Source organism: Lepus europaeus, chromosome 12, assembly GCF_033115175.1.
Source record: "Lepus europaeus isolate LE1 chromosome 12, mLepTim1.pri, whole genome shotgun sequence".
Classification (NCBI taxonomy): Eukaryota; Metazoa; Chordata; class Mammalia; order Lagomorpha; family Leporidae; genus Lepus; species Lepus europaeus.
This window is the reverse complement of record NC_084838.1, coordinates 58,902,512-58,923,484: the sequence shown is the minus strand read 5'-3', so window position 1 is coordinate 58,923,484 and position 20,973 is coordinate 58,902,512. Positions and strand designations below refer to the sequence as shown.

Sequence of the window (20,973 nt, the reverse complement as noted above, 5' to 3'; positions counted from 1 at the left end):
CAGATATCTATTGGACTTTTATTGACTTAGGATATAGTGCTAAAATTGGACAAGTTCATTGCCCTTTGGGAAGTCCTTGCAACTGGAAGGAAAAACATCCTCTAGAAAGAAGGTGTTACTCTTATCTATTGCCTCATAATGAACTATCCCAAATTTGGACAACAGCCACTATTTAGTTTTTCATGATTCTGCAACCTGAACAGGCTTCATGGGTGTTGGCTCAATTCTCTTCCATGTGTGTCTGCTGCACTCTCTCAGATGGCTTCAATGAGTTGGGAGAAAGGAGGCAGTGGGAAGGGGAAGTCCATGAAGGAGCCACCCACTCTTTGGCAATCGATACAACTGAGAGCTGATATGGGTTGGTTTACCCCGACATGGCCTCTCTCCTGGGTTCTTCATCAGCTTCCTTACAAAGTGGCAGCTAGTTCCTAAGAGGGAGTTGCCTAGAGGTTGAGGCACATGTGCAAGCTCTTATCAAGTCTCTGCCAGCTTCATGTTTGCTAATGTTTCACTGACTACGCAAGTTCCATGGCCAAGTCTACAGTCCATGTGGGAGGGGACCCATACCACAGGAAGCATGGTTCAATGGGGGACACCAATGGGACAGTCTACCACAGAACTCTTCCTAGGCTGGGTGACCCACCTCATTGCCTATCCTGAGCAACAGCATCAACTCTGTTTCTAATGCTCTCTCTCTGGAAGCACTAATCAAGTAGGTGACTGGAGGAGAAGCTCCCTAGTCATAAGGGTAGGGGCAAGCGCCTTCTTTGATCAAGTCAGAAATTTACCTTCATATCACCCAGGTGGTCTCAATTTTAAGAGGCACCAAACAGCTTCCTTCATCTCAAGAGTAACCACTCTGCCATCTCTCCATCAGAGCTTTGTTCTTTGGAGAGGGATAGATTAATGTCCAACTGGAATAGAGACATATTCCATTAACATGAACTGAATCCCTGCTGACTTGGTGTGTAACAGACAATTATGGTATGTTTGAATCCTTGCTGGCCTGGCAGAGATTTTGAGGGCAGATTTTTGGAGTTGGTCAAATGGGTTGAGGCAAAGTCTCAGAGCATAGAGGAGCTTTCCCTTGTAGGTTGGTCAAGAACCTTCTAGCAGCTATGAAGGGAAAATTCTCAGCAGAGAGCGGGAAGAGGAACTAGAAGAGCCTTAGGGGTGGGCTCATGTAGACTCGGAGATGACTGATTGCAGTGGGAGTGTCCTCAAGCAGAGTCCTCTCCCTTCAGCTCTGTCTCCCCATCATGGGCTCTTAATCTAGAATTTCTCCTTTCTCTTTTGTCAATTGGCTATTTCTTTCTCTAGGATTTCTCAGATTTTAGAAACAACAGCCAGGAAGAGGTTTTCCTATTCTTTGCCTTCTCCTATCACATTATTTCCCCCAGGCAATAAACACTGAATGATTAGCCTAATTGAAGGGGGGCAAAGGGCCAGAGAAAGTACAGTGGGATGGGGGGGTGGAAGAGATTCTGTCAACATTTCCAAAAATTATCTCATTGTATAAGTATGCATAACATAACCAAACAATGAAAATGATATTGGTCTCATCCCATTAGGTGGGTTCAACCATGATTAACAAACTCTTGTATTGTCTTTGTACACTGAAGATCCTCTCCAGGTATTTTTATAGAGAGTGGGCTGAGCAGGAACTACCTGACTGTGTAGTCAAGATTCTGGCACCTAGAAAGGGAAAAATGAGGTAAGTAACTCCCATCCCAAACAGACTTTCTCTGTTGGCAGTTGCAGCTCTTGCAGGATAGGAAGTGACATGATCAGAATTGTATTTTTGGAAGATTAATCTGGCAGCGACATATAGCTGGTTTTAAGGTGGGAGATCTAATAATAATACCCATGAGTTATAATAGCATTGACAGTGACCCTGTGCTAGTTAGACTCTTGATGTGATCACTTCCATTCCATCTTCACATACCTGTGAGGTAAAGTATTGTTTTCCATATTGTTCAGATAAGAAAATTGAAGTCCAAGAGATCCAGGCATTTGCCCAAGGGTTCAACTACAAATAAGTAGTAGAGTTGAGATCAAATTCAGATCCATCTGACTCTAAATCCCCTGCTTCTATCTGTTCAGAGGCTATTACAGTTGCACAGATAAGAGATAATCAAGGCCAGAACTAGGGCACAGAGGCAAATCCAGTAAAGAAAACAGCAGACTGAAGACCTGGGTTAGAGAAGTGTCAACCTGAAATTGGGACAGACTGAGTCGAGGCATTTCTGACTCCTTCCTGCATGAACCCACAGCAAGCACTGAACTGAATTGGTCTTGAGGCCAAGGAGAAGCAATGATGGCAAGAGGCATCCAGTTTTACTGGCGGTAAATTAATGTATGGCTTTGTTCAGATAACTGATGTGTCTTACACATTCACTAAGCTAAGGACAAAGAGCAATTCCCATTCATTTAAACCCATTTCTTCACTTGCCTTTATTCAGCTAATCAGATGGCACAGACATGGAAGAGGACACAAAACTAGTGCCCCACTGTAACATGCTAAGGACCGGAAGTGAAACCCAGGGTGCCCTGCATACAGAGGCCATTCAACATGCACTTTGAGAATAATGATGGTGACAGTGTCACCAAAGGGGCACCAACTGCCTTGGGTCATACTCTGGACCCAGATATGGGTTGGGGATCCTTGGAACAAATTACTTAAAGTGTCGGTTCCTCCCTCTATTACCTGAAGGTAGGATGATAATGGGACTTCCCTCACTGGGTATTGAGAAAGTTCAATGACTTGAATGTAGTATACTGCAAAGTTGTTATTTAATATCATTATTTTCATTATTAATACTGAGGGCCTGGTTCCCATTAGAGGCTGCTCCAGGATCCCAGGGTTGGTGGATAGGGATGACTGGGTTATTAGACACAAGATTTTGCTAGACAGAAACCTTAGCTCATTATTCTGAGTAATTCTGCCCAAAGTTTTCTGAACCTGCTTGCTTTCCATCGTTTTGCATCCCTGCCTAGGTTGGTGTGTGGCTCAGTCCCTAGACTGGGTCTGTGTTTCAACTGGGTGGCCTTTACTGGTCCCCACTCTGCTCCCCTAGAGCTGTGATGAAAAAAGAATGCTAACTTTAGCTTCTGTTTCCAGCCTCTCACAACAAGCAGGTTCACAGATGCTTTGGGAATGTGTTCAGATGCCCCAGGCAGGCCAGAAAGGTAATGGTCTGGTAGCTCTGACATTTGGCAGAGGGAACATGTTCTGGAAGCACCCTCTCTTGCATTCACAGTGGTCCCCTTTCCCTTGAAGCTTCTAATTCAAACCTCAACTTCCTCCCCTGAGGCAACCCATTTTTCTAACTCCCTGGACTCAAAAATGGAATAAGTTTTCTTCCGCAACCCTCTCCCCTAGCAGCTTGGCACCTTCTTTCCAGCTGATTTCTGGGGGAGAAAGAACTTTTGGTTTCTCTCTCTGACCACTGACCCATCGGGCTTCTTCTGTGACTCTCCTTTAGCTTTTCCTAGCAGCAGCCAATTTGACCTTCGACTTTGGAGAAAGTCACAGTCCCATGGTACCAGAATTGTATCCTGTGTCTTCTGAGCGTCTGCCTTCCAAACTCCTCTGCCTCTCCTCAGTCATTGACCCTATACGCTTCCCTCCAGTCTAAATTTCTCCTCCCTCTTCCTTCAGATCAGCCCTCTTGAGTCTGCAAAGAACATTCTCCAGGGCTCATCTTTGCTCGCTCTCACTCTCCCATCTTTCACACTCCCTTGGTTCACTTCCACATGATGCAGACATGCAGCATTCATGCCCAGTTTGAAGCATTTTACCTTGACCTCATTCACCTACTCAGCCTGCATCCTGTTTATGGCTTCCTTTTCAGTTTCTGGCCTTTGGATCCAGACATCAATACATCTTACCTCTACCTCTTCTCTTCCCATTCTCTCCCTTAAACTCTTTTCTCTAATTGATTCCTACAAAATGACTTTACTGAAAATGTTCTCTCTTTTTTTTTAACTTTTATTTAACAAATATAAATTTCCAAAGTACAGCTTATGGATTACAGCGGCTCCCCCCCCCATAACTTCCCTCCTACCCACAACCCTCCCATCTCCCACTCCCTCTCCCATTCCATTCACATCAAGATTCATTTTCAATTCTCTTTATATACAGAAGATCAATTTAGTATATATTAAGTAAAGATTTCAACAGTTTGCACTCATACAGAAACACAAAGTACTGTTTGGGTACTAGTTATAACATTAATTCATATTGTACAACACATTAAGGACAGAGATCCTACATGAGGAGTAAGTGCACAGTGACTCCTATTGTTGACTTAGCAAATTGATACTCTTGTTTATGGTGTCAGTAATCACCCTAGGCTCTAGTCATGAGTTGCCAAGGCTATGGAAGCCTTTTGAGTTCACCAACTTCAATCTTATTCAGACAAGGTCATAGGAAAAGGGGAAGTTCTCTCCTCCCTTCAGAGAAAGGTACCTCCTTCTTTGATGGCCCATTCTTTCCACTGGGATCTCACTTGCAGAGATCTTTCATTTAGCTATTTTTTGTTTTTGTTTTTGTTTTTTTTTCCTCCAGAGTGTCTTGGCTTTCCATGCCTAAAATACTCTCATGGGCTTTTTAGCCAGATCCAAATGCCTTAAGGGCTGATTCTGAGGCCAGAGTGCTATTTAGGACATCTGCCATTCTATGAGTCTGCTGTGTATCCTGCTTCCCATGTTGGATCATTCTCTCCTTTTTAATTCTATCAGTTAGTATTAGCAGCCACTAGTCTTGTTTATGTAATCCCTTTGACTCTTAATCCTATCATTATGATCAACTGTGAACTGAAATTGATCACTTTAACTGGTGAGATGGCATTGGTACATGCCACCTTGATGGGATTGAATTGGAATCCCCTGGCATGTTTCTAACTCTACCATTTGGGGCAAGTCCAATTGAGCATGTCCCAAATTGTACATCTCCTCCCTCTCTTATTCCCAATCTTATATTTAACAGAGATCACTTTTCAGTTAAATTTAAACACCGAAGAATAATTATGTGTTCATTAAAGAGTTCTCTTAAATGTCCTCAAGAAAACCTTAACTCCCAAACAAAATGTCCATTTTATAATTCTTATCTTTCTGGAACTTTCCAAAGCTTGTACTCCCATTGGATACAAAGGCCTCCTTGAACACATCTCCTCCATTTGTTTGCCTTACATTTCTCTTCCCTAGCTCCCTACCCCTCCACCTGCTCTTTGCTATGTTAGTCTTGGGTTTATTCCAAGGCCTACGACTCTTCTTCAGTGGTGTTTGTCACAACTTAGTGATCTAGGTCAACAGGACTCTAATGTGGCATCTGAAAGCCAGGTCAAACCAAGTTGTAGGACTTGGCATAGCCCATTTGGCTTTCCCTCCTAGCATCTACATTTCTCTTAGGTGGTAGCATGGGTTTTTTAGGAACTTGAGCTTGCCATGTAGATTCACCAGTGTGCTGATTTCCAGGACTCCTCCCCTTAGGGGTTCCTTTCCTTTCCTTCTGTCATCACAGTCACTTACCTACAGCCTCCACATTTATCCTGGATCATCAAAAGCTGACTTCTCTCTTCTCAGACTGCCCCAAGTGCAGCCCATTTAATACAAATTCTGCACTTTGTGGCTGTAGAATGATTTCAGATAATTAAGTCCCATCTCTCAAAAAGTATACACTGGAGGCACAGGGACAGAATGTCTCCCTTCAGCTGTCCTAGTATGACTGTTTCCAGAACACTGGGAGTGCCACATGGAAGAGCCTGCATTAGCTGAAGCCTGAGACGTGTGCTTCCAGAGGTTTGTTTCCTGTGCAATGATTAAGACTGATCGATCCCATTCATCTCATCCCTGGCAGAACGGTTCCACTTCTTCCAGTCAACTTCTGAACTCACTCTGACCACCACTCAATGATCTTCACTTCATCCTTATGCTCTCAAATTCCTCTTAGCACTATCTTGCCACCTGGTGTAGACCGTAGCTCTCTAGACAAACGCAGGAACTTTAAGAGCAGAGAGTCCCTGACTTTGCCAGCACTGAATGGAGATGAGTGTGACTTAAGGCTGGTGATAATTTCCAGGGCCAGGGAGCCCATCTGTGTGCTCCAGTGATTCACCTGGTCAGCCCAAGGTTCTCAAGGCAAAATAAAAATACTTCGTATTTTTCTGTTTCTCTCTGTTAAATAGGACATACAATGCTTTCATAAGAAGAAGAAATCAATCAAAGTTGGAAAGTCCTTAATTTTGCCTCCGTTAGCTAAGAAAAGGAGCAAAGACAGATGTGCCATGAGTGCACAGGAGGTGATTGAGCAGTTGTGCCCCTTGCCCCCAGGAAGGCCATTACAGTGAAGAATGCAGCAACCTCTGCAGCTCCTATTAATGGGATATATTGACTGCATCTATTTTCGAAATCCCTATTTTTACGGACAAGGTATGCTCCCCCAAGGGCCACCAAGCTCTGCATTGCCCACCCAATATTGGTGATCAATGTTACAACCTCTGGGCTACACAGAAAGTCTGATCATACGATCATCCTGGACCTCACAGTGGTAGACAATGAGAGCCATGCTGTAGGCATCAACCATTCACAGACGGTGAAAACATGGGTGTTAGGGACTTCAGAGAAGAAGGCCAGATTCCCCGGCCAAGGACCCAGTAGGTGCCATCAGCTTTAGGTGACCCCAGAGGCACTGGCACTGTGTCTGGAAGAGACTCCTTCTCTGGTGGCAGGGTTAGTAGCTGAGGGCAAATTATTTGACCATTAGTCTCAGTTTTCTCATCTAAAAAATACATTCCCTGTGAAATAATGCAGAACAGGATTTGGATGCTTGCTTTACGCCATGCACCATCACAGGCATTTACATCTATTCTCCATTTCATCCTCCCAACTAACCTCTGAGACAAATACGTTGTCCTCATTTCACATTGGAAGAAACAAATAAAAGGGTAACTTGCTCAAGGTCACCAGGCTCAAAACTGGCAACGGATCCAATAATTAATTTGTGAAGCCATTAGCAGAGCAAAGCTACTGCTCCAAAAAGTTCAAAACTTAAGAAGACACTAGCTCTGTGAAGATGACAGGGCATGACATCTGTTATATTCCTGTTTCTATGAAGACTGGAAAATCAGGGAAAGTTCACCCTTTGAAGGGTCAAAATCAAATTTTGCTCTTTTTTCTTTTCCTCTTAATATGAGTGTGTATGTCTTTAGGCATGTGTAAGTGTGGGTTTTGTGTGTGTGTTTTCATGAACATGAGTGTTTAAATGGGAATGTGTGTGATGGGAGCAATGGCTCAGGAACCAGGTGATATTATTTGATTAATTTTGGTCTCTCTGTCTTCACTGCCTGCTGCCCCTCTGCCTTTGGACACACACAGGTGACCAGGGCCTTAGGAAACAAATTGCTTGATACCGATTACCTTGACTTACTACCATGGCATTTCTTTTCTTCTAAAGTAGCTCCATTTTATCTATTTTGTACTCGTGGGGTTCAGGTTCTGACTTTCTGGGGAGGGAAGAGTTCTGCCATTTTATAACAGCTTTCAAAACCAGGTGTGGATATAGATTACATCACATAAGCTACCAAAAGGGCCATTTTGATCAAGCGGACTTTTAAGGAGTATTGGACAGCAAATATTGGAGATAATAGTCTCTAGTACAGTCCTAAATCAATTAAAAAATAGACATCTTCACTAATCCAGCAGACATCCAGGAAATCCTTATCATGCGCTAAGCTTCAAGGTTGACATGAGGGGCAGGCATTTGGCACAGGGGTGGATATATGGCACAGTTGCTAATATACTGCTTGGGGTGCCTGCATCCCATATCAGAGTGTCTGGGTTCAAGACCCAGCTCTGGCTCCTGATTCCAGCTTCCTGCTAATGTACCTCTTGGAAGGCAGCAGAAGATGGGTCCCTGCCACCTATGTGAGAGATCCAGGTTGGGTTCCAAGCTCCTGGCTTCAACTTGCCCTTGACAAGTTGTTGTAAGCATTTGGGGAGTGAATCAGTGGACAGAACATTTCTCTCTGCTGGTCTCTATCTCTGTTTCTGTTTTTTTGTCTCTCCACTTTTCAAATATGTTTTTTAAAAAACTACTTTTTTTAAAAAACCACCACGATGCTGTCCTGGCTCTCCAGGAGTTTTCAGCCTAGTGGGTGGACGAACACATGAAGAGTCACAGGTTAGGTAGAGATGAACACGTACTGGGGAGACCAAACGGAGTGATGCTGAAGCCTACCACTCCTTAAAACAGACCTGAAACCACCAGAACACCTGCTGTGACCATTTGCTTCTTCAGCAGCCCTGCTAGAAATAACCGCACAGCCAACTTCACTGAAGACTTCTAGAAGTTTCCATCTAGGCTTTTGCAGGATTGGCCCAATTCTTTCCTCTGCACCCCTAATGTCAATGGAGAGAGTGAAAGCCTGACATTAAGCCCTTAATTTACATTTTCCCCGTCTCTATTGGCTTTGGGATCAGATTCAACACTACAGACTTGCACAGCATGAGACCCAACATTAACTGGTCACCCAGGTTCCCCTCCAGAGCAGGGCAGTGAAGAGGGTGGGGCTCGGGGCCATCCCTTCATCCCTGGCTTTGGCTTGAATACGCTGAGCTGATGAGCTGCAGGCCTCTGCTCTGAAGAAGCCAGTGTTAGGGGGTGGGGTGGGGGGTGGTAAGGATCTCTTTTCCCCCTGCCCACAAGCATCAGCAGCTTCCTCTTTGCTGGTCCCAGAGGGCTGAGCTCCTTCCAGGGAGACTTTTCTTGGCAGACTAAGAGGGTAGAAAACTTTGGCTCTTCTGAGAACAGATTAAAATTGAACTCCCTCTGGAGACAGAGCTGGGCCCAACTTGGATGAATTTCCTTCAACAAATGGCATAGGGAAGGGAGGGCCTTTGGGGTGGGAGTGGCTGGGTGTACGGATGGAGGAAATCGCTCAAGATGCCTGCCTGAAGGTGTCCCCTGGCCCTCCCTCCCCGTAACCAAGGGCAGTTCATTTCCAACAAAATATGAACTGAGAAAGAGTGTTGGACACACACAGTAATGAAAATCCATGATTCAACTGTGCGTTCATAATTATTTCATAAATAAATGGCTTTTGGAGAGGCGCATCTGTCTCTCGCCACCAAGGGTCCGTCTTTCATTAATGTAGCCCAGCCTCCACCAAGCTGGCCCAAGAGCTCCACTCACGGCCTCCCACTCCTCTCCATCACTGTCCACCAAGAGGTTTTTGTGGTTCGGAAAGAGCTGCAAGCCCCACACTTCTGCGCAAGACTGATGGCTCGTCAATAACATTAGCCAGCATTACGGGCCGCATCGGGGTAAGCAGAATCAATACAGCCGAGTAAAAAGTCTAATAAGTTGACGTGGCCATCCTCGGCAGGGCTCACATTACAAGAAATGAGTTTTCTTAAGGAATCAGCGTCAGGGTTGCCTCGGTGCCCCACGCCCAGAAGTCCTGACTAAGATTTATAGCTTTGGGTTTAGGTGGTGGAGCCAGGTCGGCCGGGCAGGGTGAAATGGTAACCGGGGTTAACGGCAGAATAAGTGGGCAGCTCAGCCCATCCTGCTGACAGCCAGCCAGGTGCCCGGAGGTGGAGCCTTTGTGGGACAGTCTTCCGGTGAACTGGCCACCCCTTGCTGCTGACAACCCGCACGCAGTCCAGTCCCCCCTACCTCAAGAGGGTCCTGCTGGATTCTGGGTGCTAACTCCTTCTTCTAGGGGACTGCTTAGTATGTAGGGACTACCGCAGTCCCCTAGGAGTGACTGCAAGTGTCTTCTCTCCTTCCAGCCAGTGTCACCGCAGCCCAAGGAGAGGGCAGAAAGTTTACTTTCATGATCTCACTGCCCATCTGTTCTCATCGGCCTGCTCATTGGAGGGAAGCCCTGCTCCACCAAGCAAGCTGGCAGCATTGGCATTAGTGAGAGCCACTTCTGAGACATCCCCTTCCCCCGCCCACCCCCTCAGGTTCCTCTTCTCTTCTTAAAGAGAGAGCTCGACAGCACAAGCCTCCCAGAGAATCCACGTCCTAGTGCAGAGCGCTCATCTAGTGATCCTCACCTCTCAAGAGCTCAGACAAGTCCCTCCAGCTCAAGTCCACAGCAAAGATCCAGGGCTCCGTGAGCAACGTAGACAACTCAAAGGGGCAAGAAGAGGCCTTGGTTTGCAAACTGCAGGCGGAGGAAAAGATAGGCACAGGCAGGTGCAAAAAAGGCCGATATATCTGACAGATGGAGATGTGGACTCACTTAGTCACATAAGCAGCAAATATGCTGAAGACCTACTATGTGCCTGGCACTATTCAAGGCTATTTGGTGTAACAGTGACCAGAACAGACCAAGTCACTGCCCTCAGGGAGCTTACACTTTTGTGCTAGGGATGGGGAGAGCAAAAAGGAACAGGTGAACATATAGTTCCAGGAAAACACTATGAAGAAAAGTCTCACAGGTTCAGGTGAAGCAAGCTGGAACTGTATTGAATAGGGCTGGGCTTCAAAGGCCTCACTGAGGTAGAAAATTGCACAAAAACATGAAACTATGCATAGAAAGTGAACTGCAAAGGTTTTCAGCAGGCCTGTCCTTGGTATGTAGAAGCAAAAAGCAGAAGGGCAAGGTGACTGGGCTGGGGACAGGAGAGAATGGTGGGGGACAGAGCCCAGAGCCTGTGGGGCCTTGTAGGCAAGGACTGTGGATTTCATTGTGCATATGGAGGAAGCCCTCAGAGGGCTTTGAGTAGGAGATTAATGTATATATATTTTCATTTGATCAACATTCCTCTAGGGATAGCATTTGGGACATGTCTCATGTTAGAGTGCTGAGTTCAGTCCCACCCATCTCTGGCTCCTGAGCCCAGCTTCCTGCTAATGCAGACCCTGGGTGGCAGCAGGAGATGGGTTAAGTGGCCGGGTCGCTGCCACCCATGTGGGAGACTAGGATGGAATTACCAGCTCTTGGCTTCAGTCCTGACCTGACCCAGGCTGATCTTGGTGGGCATTTGAAGAGTGAACTAGCAGATGGGACTCTCTCTCTCTCTCTCTCTCAAAATTCCTCCATCCCTGCCTCCCTCTCAAATAAATTAAAATAAAAAATAAAAAAAATAATGGTTGAAGAATGTGAAGGAAAGAAGTCAAGGGTGAGGACAGCAGCTTGGCCTGAGTTGCTGGGAGAAGAGAATATGGCTCCTTTCCATCAGATTGGGAGCTGGCTCAGGCAGGCGAAGAGAGCATTTGAGAACATACTGAGTTTGAGAAACCTGTTAGTATTCAAGCAAAGATTTGTGGTGCTTGTGTAGTCATGCCTGGAGTTCAGAAAAGTTCTAGGCTGAAGAGACAAGTTTGGAAGTCAGTTGTGTGTTGATGATGATGTTTAATAAATAGCATAAGCCTAGATGAAATCATGTAGGGAGAGTGTGTAGAGATGGCCAAGAAGAGAAGGGACCAAGGATTCTGCCTTAAGGTCCACCAACCTCTAAAACAGAAAAACATGGAATTCAGCTGGAAAACTGAGGCAGGCAGTCAATGAAGGAGTGAGTTTGCCCAAACCGCTGAGAGATTTCTTGGGTTGGTGACTCACTGTACCTCGTGGTAGTAGTAGTTGAATATAAACCTTGGAGGATGAGATATTTGAAAATTGGATGGGGTGTGAGGAAGAAAGGTTCCTGGGGAAAATGAGGGTGGGGAATGAGGGCAGGGAGAACTGCAGAAAGCAGCCGCATGAGGGAAATGGTTGGGTCTAAGAGCAGCAGGATGTCCAGACAGGCTGGCACAGGAAACAGCAGAAGAGCCCAGAAGAGCTGTTTAGTGGCAGCTCTTAAGTAGACATGGATGACTGTATGTGGCGGAGAAGTGATGGCCTGTTGCATTCAAACCATGTTAACAGCCATGGCAGCATAGAAAAAACCGTAACATTCCCCAGTCTACTCATCAAACAACCGGAAGATAGATCCTTGAGCTACAGTTCCTTCTCCCCTATAGCGAATAACACCGACTGTCCCCATATGCTGTGGTTTGCATATGATTTAGCTCCTGAGCTCACACAGGACATGAAATCCAAAAGTCATACTCTAAACAGTATTAAGAGGGTGGAAACAATCCAATTAAGGTGATTAGAGGTGGGGCTTTGCCTTGCTGTTACAGGCAGTCCAGACAAAATGTTATCATAAAAGCCTGAGCTTGGGCCCAACCTCTCTGTCTGCTTCCTGGCTTACCATAAAATCCTTCTTTTTCAAGTGCTGTCCCACTACCATCTGCCACCACCCCCCTCCACCCTGATGCCCACCCAATGGGGCTTTCTGATCTTGGACTTGAACCTCCAAAACTGTGAGCTAAACAGACCTCTTTGATTCATGAGTATTTGTCTCATGTATTTTGTTGTAGTAACAAAAAGCTAATACATCCATCCTCATTATTTAACTGTAACCATCAGAGGAGGTGCTTATGTGATCTTATCAAGTTTGAGCTCTTAAAAACATACTGAAGATTAAGTTGTGAATTATACAGAACAATTTTAGTTTCTTGAATACATGCCCCTTCAACAAAACTGAGCTAAAATCACTTTCAAAATCCAGTGCCTTTTCTTGATGATTTATCTGATGAAACAAATACTAACATATTGCTTGTCTTCCCCTCAAGTATCTATATTGATTTTGCTGTATGTTCATTTTATGTTGTATTTGGAAGATGAAGACCCACCAATTGTCAGTTCTCCAATAGCTTTGGCCAAAAGCAGTTATGTATTGACCCTTGAAATTTAGTAGCTTCCTTTGGGGCAAAGGATATCTTCTGGAACAATGTCCCTGGGGAACTTAAACTCCACCAGGGATCAGGGATGAGAGTGTGTAAAATAAAGTGTTATAAATCACAGGCAGCAGGGGCCGGCATGGTGGCATAGCGGGTAAAGCCATTGCCTGCAGTGTCAGCATCCCATAAGGGCTCCGGTTCGTGTCCTGGCTGCTCCATTTTTGATCCAGCTCTCTGCTATGGCCTGAGAAAGCAGTGGAGGATGGCCCAAGTGCTTGGGCCCTGCACCCGTGAGGGATAACTGGAAGAAACTCCTGGTTCCTGACTTTGGATTGGCACAGCTCCAGCTGTTGCAGCCATTTGGGGAGTGAACCACTGGATGAAGACCTCTCTCTGTCTCTCTCTCTCTTTCTCTCTGTCTTTAACTCTACCTCTCACAAAAATAAATAAAATCTTTAAAAAAAAAATTGCAGGCAGCAATGCTCTGGAAAGAAGACTACAGATAAATCCCAGGTGGAACTTGCGCTGACTGGAAACATGCCAGCTCCCCAACACAGGGCTGTCATTGACCTGTATCTAGCCTTTGTATTGGGAATTCGTACGCATCTCCATTAAATACAACACATACTTGGGGAATGTGATTGCTTTGGATAGCACTTGGGATGCCCACATCCCACATCAGCGTGCTGCAGTTGAAGTCCTGGTTCTGTTCCCAATTCTATCTTCCTGCTTATGCACTCCCTGGGAGGCAGTGGGTGATAGCTCAACTACTTGGGTTCCTGCCACCCACATGGGAGACCCAGATCTCTGTCCCTGCTCTAGCTTCAGCTGTTGTGGGAATTTAGGAAATAAAGGAGAAAGGGAAGATTGCTCTCTATCTCTCTGCTCTTCTAATAAAATGAAAATATTTTTTAAATGTTTAATGAAAGTTGCTTTTAAAAAAATAAAAAGAAACACACACCTGCCTCTTAGGACTGTGTCCATCAATCAGACAGCCTTGAAATAGCTCTGTTCTATTAGTATGAGACACTGTATCATCACTGCCAGAAGACTGCACTAACAAATACACACCTCCATGACACCCATCCTGTGAATGGTGCCCCCTTGATATCGCTCCCTCGCACAGAGCAAAGCCTGTCAATTTTGCAAAAGAGATTTTAACCATTTAAGTAAGCTACTCTCTTTGTCCACCCTCATGTTTGTACACTCCTTCAACCCTCTGGGGTAGAATAGCATTGGAAAAGTGATAGCACTGGAGAACTGGGATTACACTAAGGGGACTTAGAGTTGGAGACAGGTTTGGTTTGTACTGAAAAACATGATACAAATCTATGTGGTTCTCAGTTCCCTGCTTTACGGTTAGGCTGCTTTCATCTGTCCTAGGAAAGGAGCAGCTTCCAGGAATGTTCCTGCTGCTCACCGTCCCCCTCAGCTGGAGTCTAGAGGCAAACAGGCAGGGCAGGAGTTCACACTGAGACAGGAATGTGTCCTAGAGGGCACAACACCAGGGATGAGTGGGTAGAGGAGAAACAAAAATTTATACATACATAGCTAGAAGCTAAGATGTGGGCAAACCTTCCAAACATTACAGTCAAAAATACAAAATAGGCTTCACATGAGTTTTTCAGTTTGATAATAATTCTAAAAATGAGGATTATATTAAAGGAATTTGAAATCTGAAAACAACATTTCTATGCTATTCCCAGTGTGGTAATGTTGCAAGATATATTTTGGTTCACACGATTATTGTTTAAGCTTACTGTAGGAATCTTGACCAATAAGAAAGGCATGCAGCAGAATATTGAGAATGCAGAAAATGAGATATAATAATCAATACATCCCAGTGTCAAAAGAATAAAGAAAAATAAAGAAAAAAATATATATGATAAAGAAAGTATCACAGTTTAGTTCTACAAATCAGCAATGAAATTAACCTTAAAATACATTTTTATTAGTCAGATTTGAAACATTAGAAAGAGTGATAGTATTCAGTATTCAGAAACTATAAATAAACAAAATCAATTGTAAAGGGACAAAATGATATATCCTTTATAGATATTGAAACTTGTAAAAATACTTTTAAGCATTTCTATCCTTATAGTGATCCATGATTGCCTAAGTATTATTCTAAGATAATAATTGGATAGGTGTACTAATATTCCTGTATAAGACTGTTTGTTGCTGATTGTTATTAATAAAGAAAATTGAAATATCTACATTTTATAAGTAGAGGGATGATTAAATAATTTATAGACTACTACATCACTGCTTTTTAAAATGAGTTCAGGGGCCGGCGCTGCGGCATAGCGGGTAAAGCTGCTATTTGCTGTGCTGGCATCCCATATGGGTGCAGTTTCGAGACTTGGCTGTTCCACTTCCAATCCAGCTCTCTGCTATGGCCTGGTGGTTGGGCCCCTGTACTCACATGGGAGACCTGGGTGAAGCTCCTGGCTCCTAGCTTCGGACAGACCAAACTCTAGCTGTAGTAGCCATTTGGGAAGTGAACAAGCAGATGGAAGATCTCTCTCTCTCTCTGTGAGACAGGGAGTCTAATCTTCTGCAAGTAATATGGCATTTCTCTCATGCACATTTTAGAATCTTTTCTTTATGTTTTACTGTGGAGAGTTTGATTACAATGTGTCATGGTGAAGATCTTTTCTGGTCATGTCTATTAGGAGTTCTATGTGCTTCCTGTACTTGGATGTCCCTTTCTTTCTCCAAATCAGGGGAATTTCCTGTTATTATCTTACTAAAAAGGCTTTCTAATCCCTTCTCTCTTTCCAGGCCTTCAGGAACTCCTAGAACCGTATGTTGGGTTATTTGATAGTATCTTGTAGATTCCCAACAGTGTTTTTTAGTTTTCTAATTTCTTCTTCCTGTGTTTCATATGACTGCATAATTTACTCTGCTTTGTCTTCTAAGTCAGATTTTCTTTTTTCTGCTTCACCATTTCTGTTGTTAAGGCTTTCCATGCATTTTTTATTTGTTCTATTGAATTCTTCATTTCTAAGATATCATTTTGATTTCTCTTTGAAATCTCAATTTCATGGGAGAAATTTTCTTTCATGTAATATACGGATTTCATTAGTTCGTGCATTTGCTTCTGATTACTTCTAATAATCCTATGGTCAATATTTTTAATTCCATTTCTGGCATTTCTTCAATCTCATCATCTTCACAATCTAGCACTGAAGTGCTATTTTCTTTTGGTGGTGTCATGTTGTCTTCCTTATTCTCATTTCTTGAATTGGTGTGTTTGTTATACAGTATTTGTAGAGACACTTATTGCTTTCTTCTTTGTTTTTTCACGGTGGTGGCTTTTATCTTTGTACTATGCCTCTAGATTAGTGGAGTGTCTGCTTTCAGTGAACACCTATAGGCACGTGGTGGGTATGGCCAAGGAGCTCAGTTCAGTTCTTCAGGGTGAAGGGCATGTCTGAGGTGACGCACCAGGTTAGGCGTGGTAAATCTCTCTCTCTCTAATTAGAGGGGAGTTTTGTCCTTGTTTGCTGGCATAGACTCAGTTGAGCTCCTCTCCTCAAAGGAGACCAGTTCCTGGGTGCTAGCCCCATGGGTATATTATTCATCCGCTCTGCCACAAGGACCTCACAAAGGATCTGTGCAGTCCTCAGTGTGAGCTCAGATTCCCCAGTAATGTCTGCCACCAGGTAACCAGGGAGTCTTGAGTGTGTGGAGCCTCCCACAGTGACTGCCCAAAGTCACAGCCACACCCTGAGTCCTCCCACACAGCCTCAGTATTTTCAGAGTCTCAGCACACAAGCCTCCTGAGCAGCCAGCCCCCTGTCTGTTCTCCCCACCAGACTCAGGAGTCTCTGCTTGGCTGGTTTCTGGGTGCCGACATGGGCTGGCACAGCTGTTATATATGTCCAAAATTGTGCTTGCTCTCTATCAGCTTGTTACAGGACGCCATTGCAGGGTGATTAGGGAGATAGAAGCATACCCCTCCCTTTGTTTTTTCTCCTCTAGTTTGGCAAGTAAACTATCCCCCACAGGGCTCCAAGCCAGATTCCCTCCAGGCTCTTCCTACACCTTTTTCCCAGTGGCTTGGGCAGCTGCAGTCTGGTGTCACCTCACTCTCCCATGCTGATGCAGAGGCTCTCGGCTGCTGGGGTCCTGAGTTGTACAAATCCACACCCTCCACATAGGTCCACTGTTTCCCTCCAATTTGCCTATTTCCTCTATTTTCTCCCTAACTCTTCCCTGAGACTGCACTCTTTCCACTTTTTCAAAATTATCTTCTCTTAAGCTAAAGTAGCAGGCTCCTTCCCTATAAGATCTTCTTCTTAGATCTGAAATGAAGAGCCTAAAATTCATATGGAATCAGAAGGAACCCCAAACAGCTAAAGCAATCCTACAAATAAAAATAAAGCTGGAGGCATCACAATACCAGATTTCAAGACATATTACAGGGATGTTATACTCAGAATAGTCTGGCACTGGCACAAGAATACACATGTAGACCAATGGAACAGATTAGAGACTCCAGAAATTAATCCACTCATATACAACCAACTAATCTTTGACAAATGAGCTAAAGTCACTCCCTGGAGAAATGACAGTCTTTTCAACAAATCGTATTAGGAAAATTGGATCTCTGCATGCAGAACAATGAAAGAAGACCCCTACCTTATATCTTATATAAAAATCAACTCACTGTGGATCAGGGACCTAAATCTAAGACCTGAAACCACCAAATTACTAGAGGAAAACAAAGGGGACATGGGCATAGGCAGACCTCTTGGATAAAACCACAGAAGCACAGGCAATAAAGGGAAAAATAGACATTGGGATTATATTAAGCTTCACATCTGCACAGCAAAGGAAACACTCCACAAAGTAAAGATGTAACCAACAGAATGGGAGAAAATATTTTTAAATTGTACATGTGATAAAAGATTAATATCCAGAGTACATAAGGAGCTCAAGAAACTGAACAACAGCAAAACAAATAACCCAGTTAAGAAATGAGCTAAGGACAAGAACAGGCATATTTCAAAGGATGAAATCCAAATGGCCAACAGACACATGAAAAGGTGCTCAGGATCACTAGCCATCAGAGAAATGCAAATAAAAACCTCAATGAGGTTTCACTTCACCCCAGTTCGAATGGCAATCAACCAAAAATAAAACAAAATAACAAATGCTGGTGAGGATGTGGAGGAAAAGGGTACCCTAACCTCTTGTTGTTGGGAATGTAAACTAGTACAACCATTATAGCAGACAAGCTGGAGATTCCTTAGAAATCTGAAATAAATCTACCATATGACCCATCCACTCCACTCCTAGGAATTTACCCAAAGGAAAGGAAATCAGCATATGAAAGAGTTGTCTGTACCCCTATGTTTACAGCAGCTCAGTTCACAATAGCTAAGTTATGGAATCAACACATATGTCCATTAAATGATGACTGGATAAAGAAACTGCTATATATACATGATGAAATACTACTCAGCTGTGAAAAAGAATGAAATCCTGCCTTTTGCAACAAAACAGATGCAACTAGAGACCATTAGGTTTAGGGAAATAAGCCAATCCCTAAAAAACAAATACGTTTTCCCTGATTTGTGGTAAATAATATAAAGAGTACAAAAAAAAATAATGCATATGAGCTAAACTGACATTTTCAGATTTATTATTTATAACCTTTGTCTATACCCTTGAAGAACACTGGTTTTTCTGCTTAATATGTGTTGAATTCTTTATTTAGTTAAGGGTTAATCTTGTGATTAAAAAGAAGTTGAATGTATATCATTGTAAAACTAAAAGAAAAATAAGAAAGGAAGGGGGGAAGGAGGTTGGGAGGCTAGGTTGGGAAGTATTGCCATGCTCTTAAATTTGTATTTATGAAATACATCAAATTTATTCCCCTTATATACATTTTTTTAAATTTTATAAATTAACAGTGATGTGATGATCTGAGATAATTATAAGTGACTTTCCATTTCTACTTCATATGTTTATCAATTCTGATTGTTGAATTAAGCAAATACTACTTCTACAATCAGGAAAAAAAGATAATTTCCTGATGAAAAACAAATAGCTTCATAAATGAAAACAGAGTTTAGGGAGAAAGTTCTCAAACTGCTATCATTAACCACAATATAAAACCAGTCTATAAAAATTAGAAAGAGTAAATATTAAATAATACCTGCAAAGGAAAGAATGTCTTAACATAAGAACAATGAAAGAATGTACAAAGGGAAAGATACCTATTTTAATTAAAAGGTTTTTAAAAGTATCTTCCGTACATCAAAAAATCAAGACTAAAAATGGAAAAAATATTTCACAACTCTGTTAAATAATACTACCACTGATACCTAAAGCATTCATAGAATATGTTAAACAGTATGAATTCAAAAACAGCAAAAGACGTGTGCAAATGATAAAAGAGGTAATGCAAACAGATAATAATACAAATACATTTTATGAAATTGCTCCTGAACTGATGGGTATTTGGAGCAGCAGCTTACTTGATTCACCGCTTGGGATGCCCACATCCGCCATCAGAGTGCCTGATTCAAGTCCTGTCTCTTCCATTTTTGATCCAGCTTCCTGCTCATGCACTCCCTGGAAGGCAGCAGAAAATGGCTCAATTACTTAGGTCTCCCTTGCACTCAAGTAGGAAACCTGGATGGAGTTCTGGGCTCCTGGCTTCCCAAAGATGGCTACTGGAGGCATTTGAGGAGTGAACCAGAGAATAGATCTCTGTCTCTCCACCTTTCAGATAAAATGAAAGCAAATATATTTTTAAAAAACATTTTAAATTCCACCCTGTCAGTGATTCATAAAAGAGAAAACATTTCTGTTGTTTCCCTAGTATTGTGTCAGCGAAGGCTTGGATGTGCAGATTCTAGCACTGGAGGACATGAAAGACATAACCCTGGCATTCTCCAGGTACTGCTGCTGAGAGGGTCAGATGTCCTTCTGGAGTTGGCACGCAGAACCCTTTTAGGGTGTTTGCAACTGCTGGTCTCAGATCAGAACCAGATATAAGACATACAGGATTTCACATCCAAGGATCTTCACAGCAAACGTGAGTGCCTCCTAGAGAAACGGCTAAGGCACCATGCTACAAACATCCCATAGAGCGTTGTGCAACTCTTGGGGAAACTTTGTAAAGCTTTGTTTTTAACGACGTGGCCCTGATCTGGAAGGGGATTCGACTTTTGCTGTGGGAAAGGAGTTGTGGAAGCACCAGCTCAGGCTAGGCTGCAGCTCAAGCTGGAGGTGCCATCGGGATTCCAGAGCGGGAGCAGCCAGGAGCCCTGCTGAGTCCTGCAGCGGCATGTGCACAGGTGCGTGCACACACCCGACAAGGCATAGCTGCTGCAGGGGTATCCCTTCTCTTCCTGTTCACACTGTCCCTTGATTTTACCCTCATTCTGCACAGGAAATTGGGCTGGGGGGCAAAGAGAAAATGCAATGCTTCCATTCAATCCATCCTGAACACAGGGATGTCATTGGATCAAGAAAAACCACTGCCCTGCTACTGAAGCTGGAGTACAAGGTTAAAGCTGTCACAGTCCAGACAAGCAATTGCAGGCTACACAGGTTACTGAGCACATCTTCCTGAACCAAACTTAACGTTGGGACCAAATGCTGGAGAGCCACGAGGCAGGGCCAGAATAAATTGGATTAAATCTGCTGGTGACTTTCCAAACTGAAACCAAGTTGGTGTGGATTTTGTTGGGGTTTTCAGGTCACCAACCATTGCAATACTCAGTTATCCAAGTGAGAAAAACAAGAAAGTTCTTTGAGCATTACTGTTGCAGCCAAGTATGTTTACATGAACGAGAAGGTCAGGATTGGGAACATAACTCTGCTTGCTTTCTCCACCAGGGAAAAACAGCACACATGTGAGATTCCTGAACAGGTTACCTTGCTCCTGCTGTTTCTATCCTAGGCCCCATGGAGGCAGCGAGACCACTCAGCACTGACTCCCGTTCTAAACCTCCTCTCACTTTCCCCCAAATCAGCAAAAGCAAGAAAGGCAGAACCCCAGCATCTGTGGGCTTCTGAATCCCTCCTACATGGATGGTAAAGGAAAAGGCATTTAGCCCTTCTAGGATCCATTACAATTTGGAAAGGAAAAATAAAGGTGGAGAGGAAATGCAATACTCTTAATGCAGCCATTTCTGCCTTCCAAGTGGTGAGAGAATTCCTTGTGAACACGGTTTCGGCTGAAGCCACAGTGAGTCACTGGTCTAGTC

At 43.6% G+C, this 20,973-nt stretch overlaps 1 long non-coding RNA gene across 5 annotated transcripts in view; it reads right to left on the bottom strand.

The window, feature by feature from the left end:
- Window positions 1–20,973, bottom strand: part of LOC133771843 (uncharacterized) — a 132,722-nt gene that overhangs the window by 90,407 nt on the left and 21,342 nt on the right. For all 5 annotated transcript variants that reach the window (XR_009867637.1, XR_009867641.1, XR_009867640.1 and 2 more), the window contains exon 2: window positions 19,234–19,330. This is a non-coding gene — a long non-coding RNA (uncharacterized LOC133771843). The remainder of the gene's footprint in view (window positions 1–19,233; window positions 19,331–20,973) is intronic.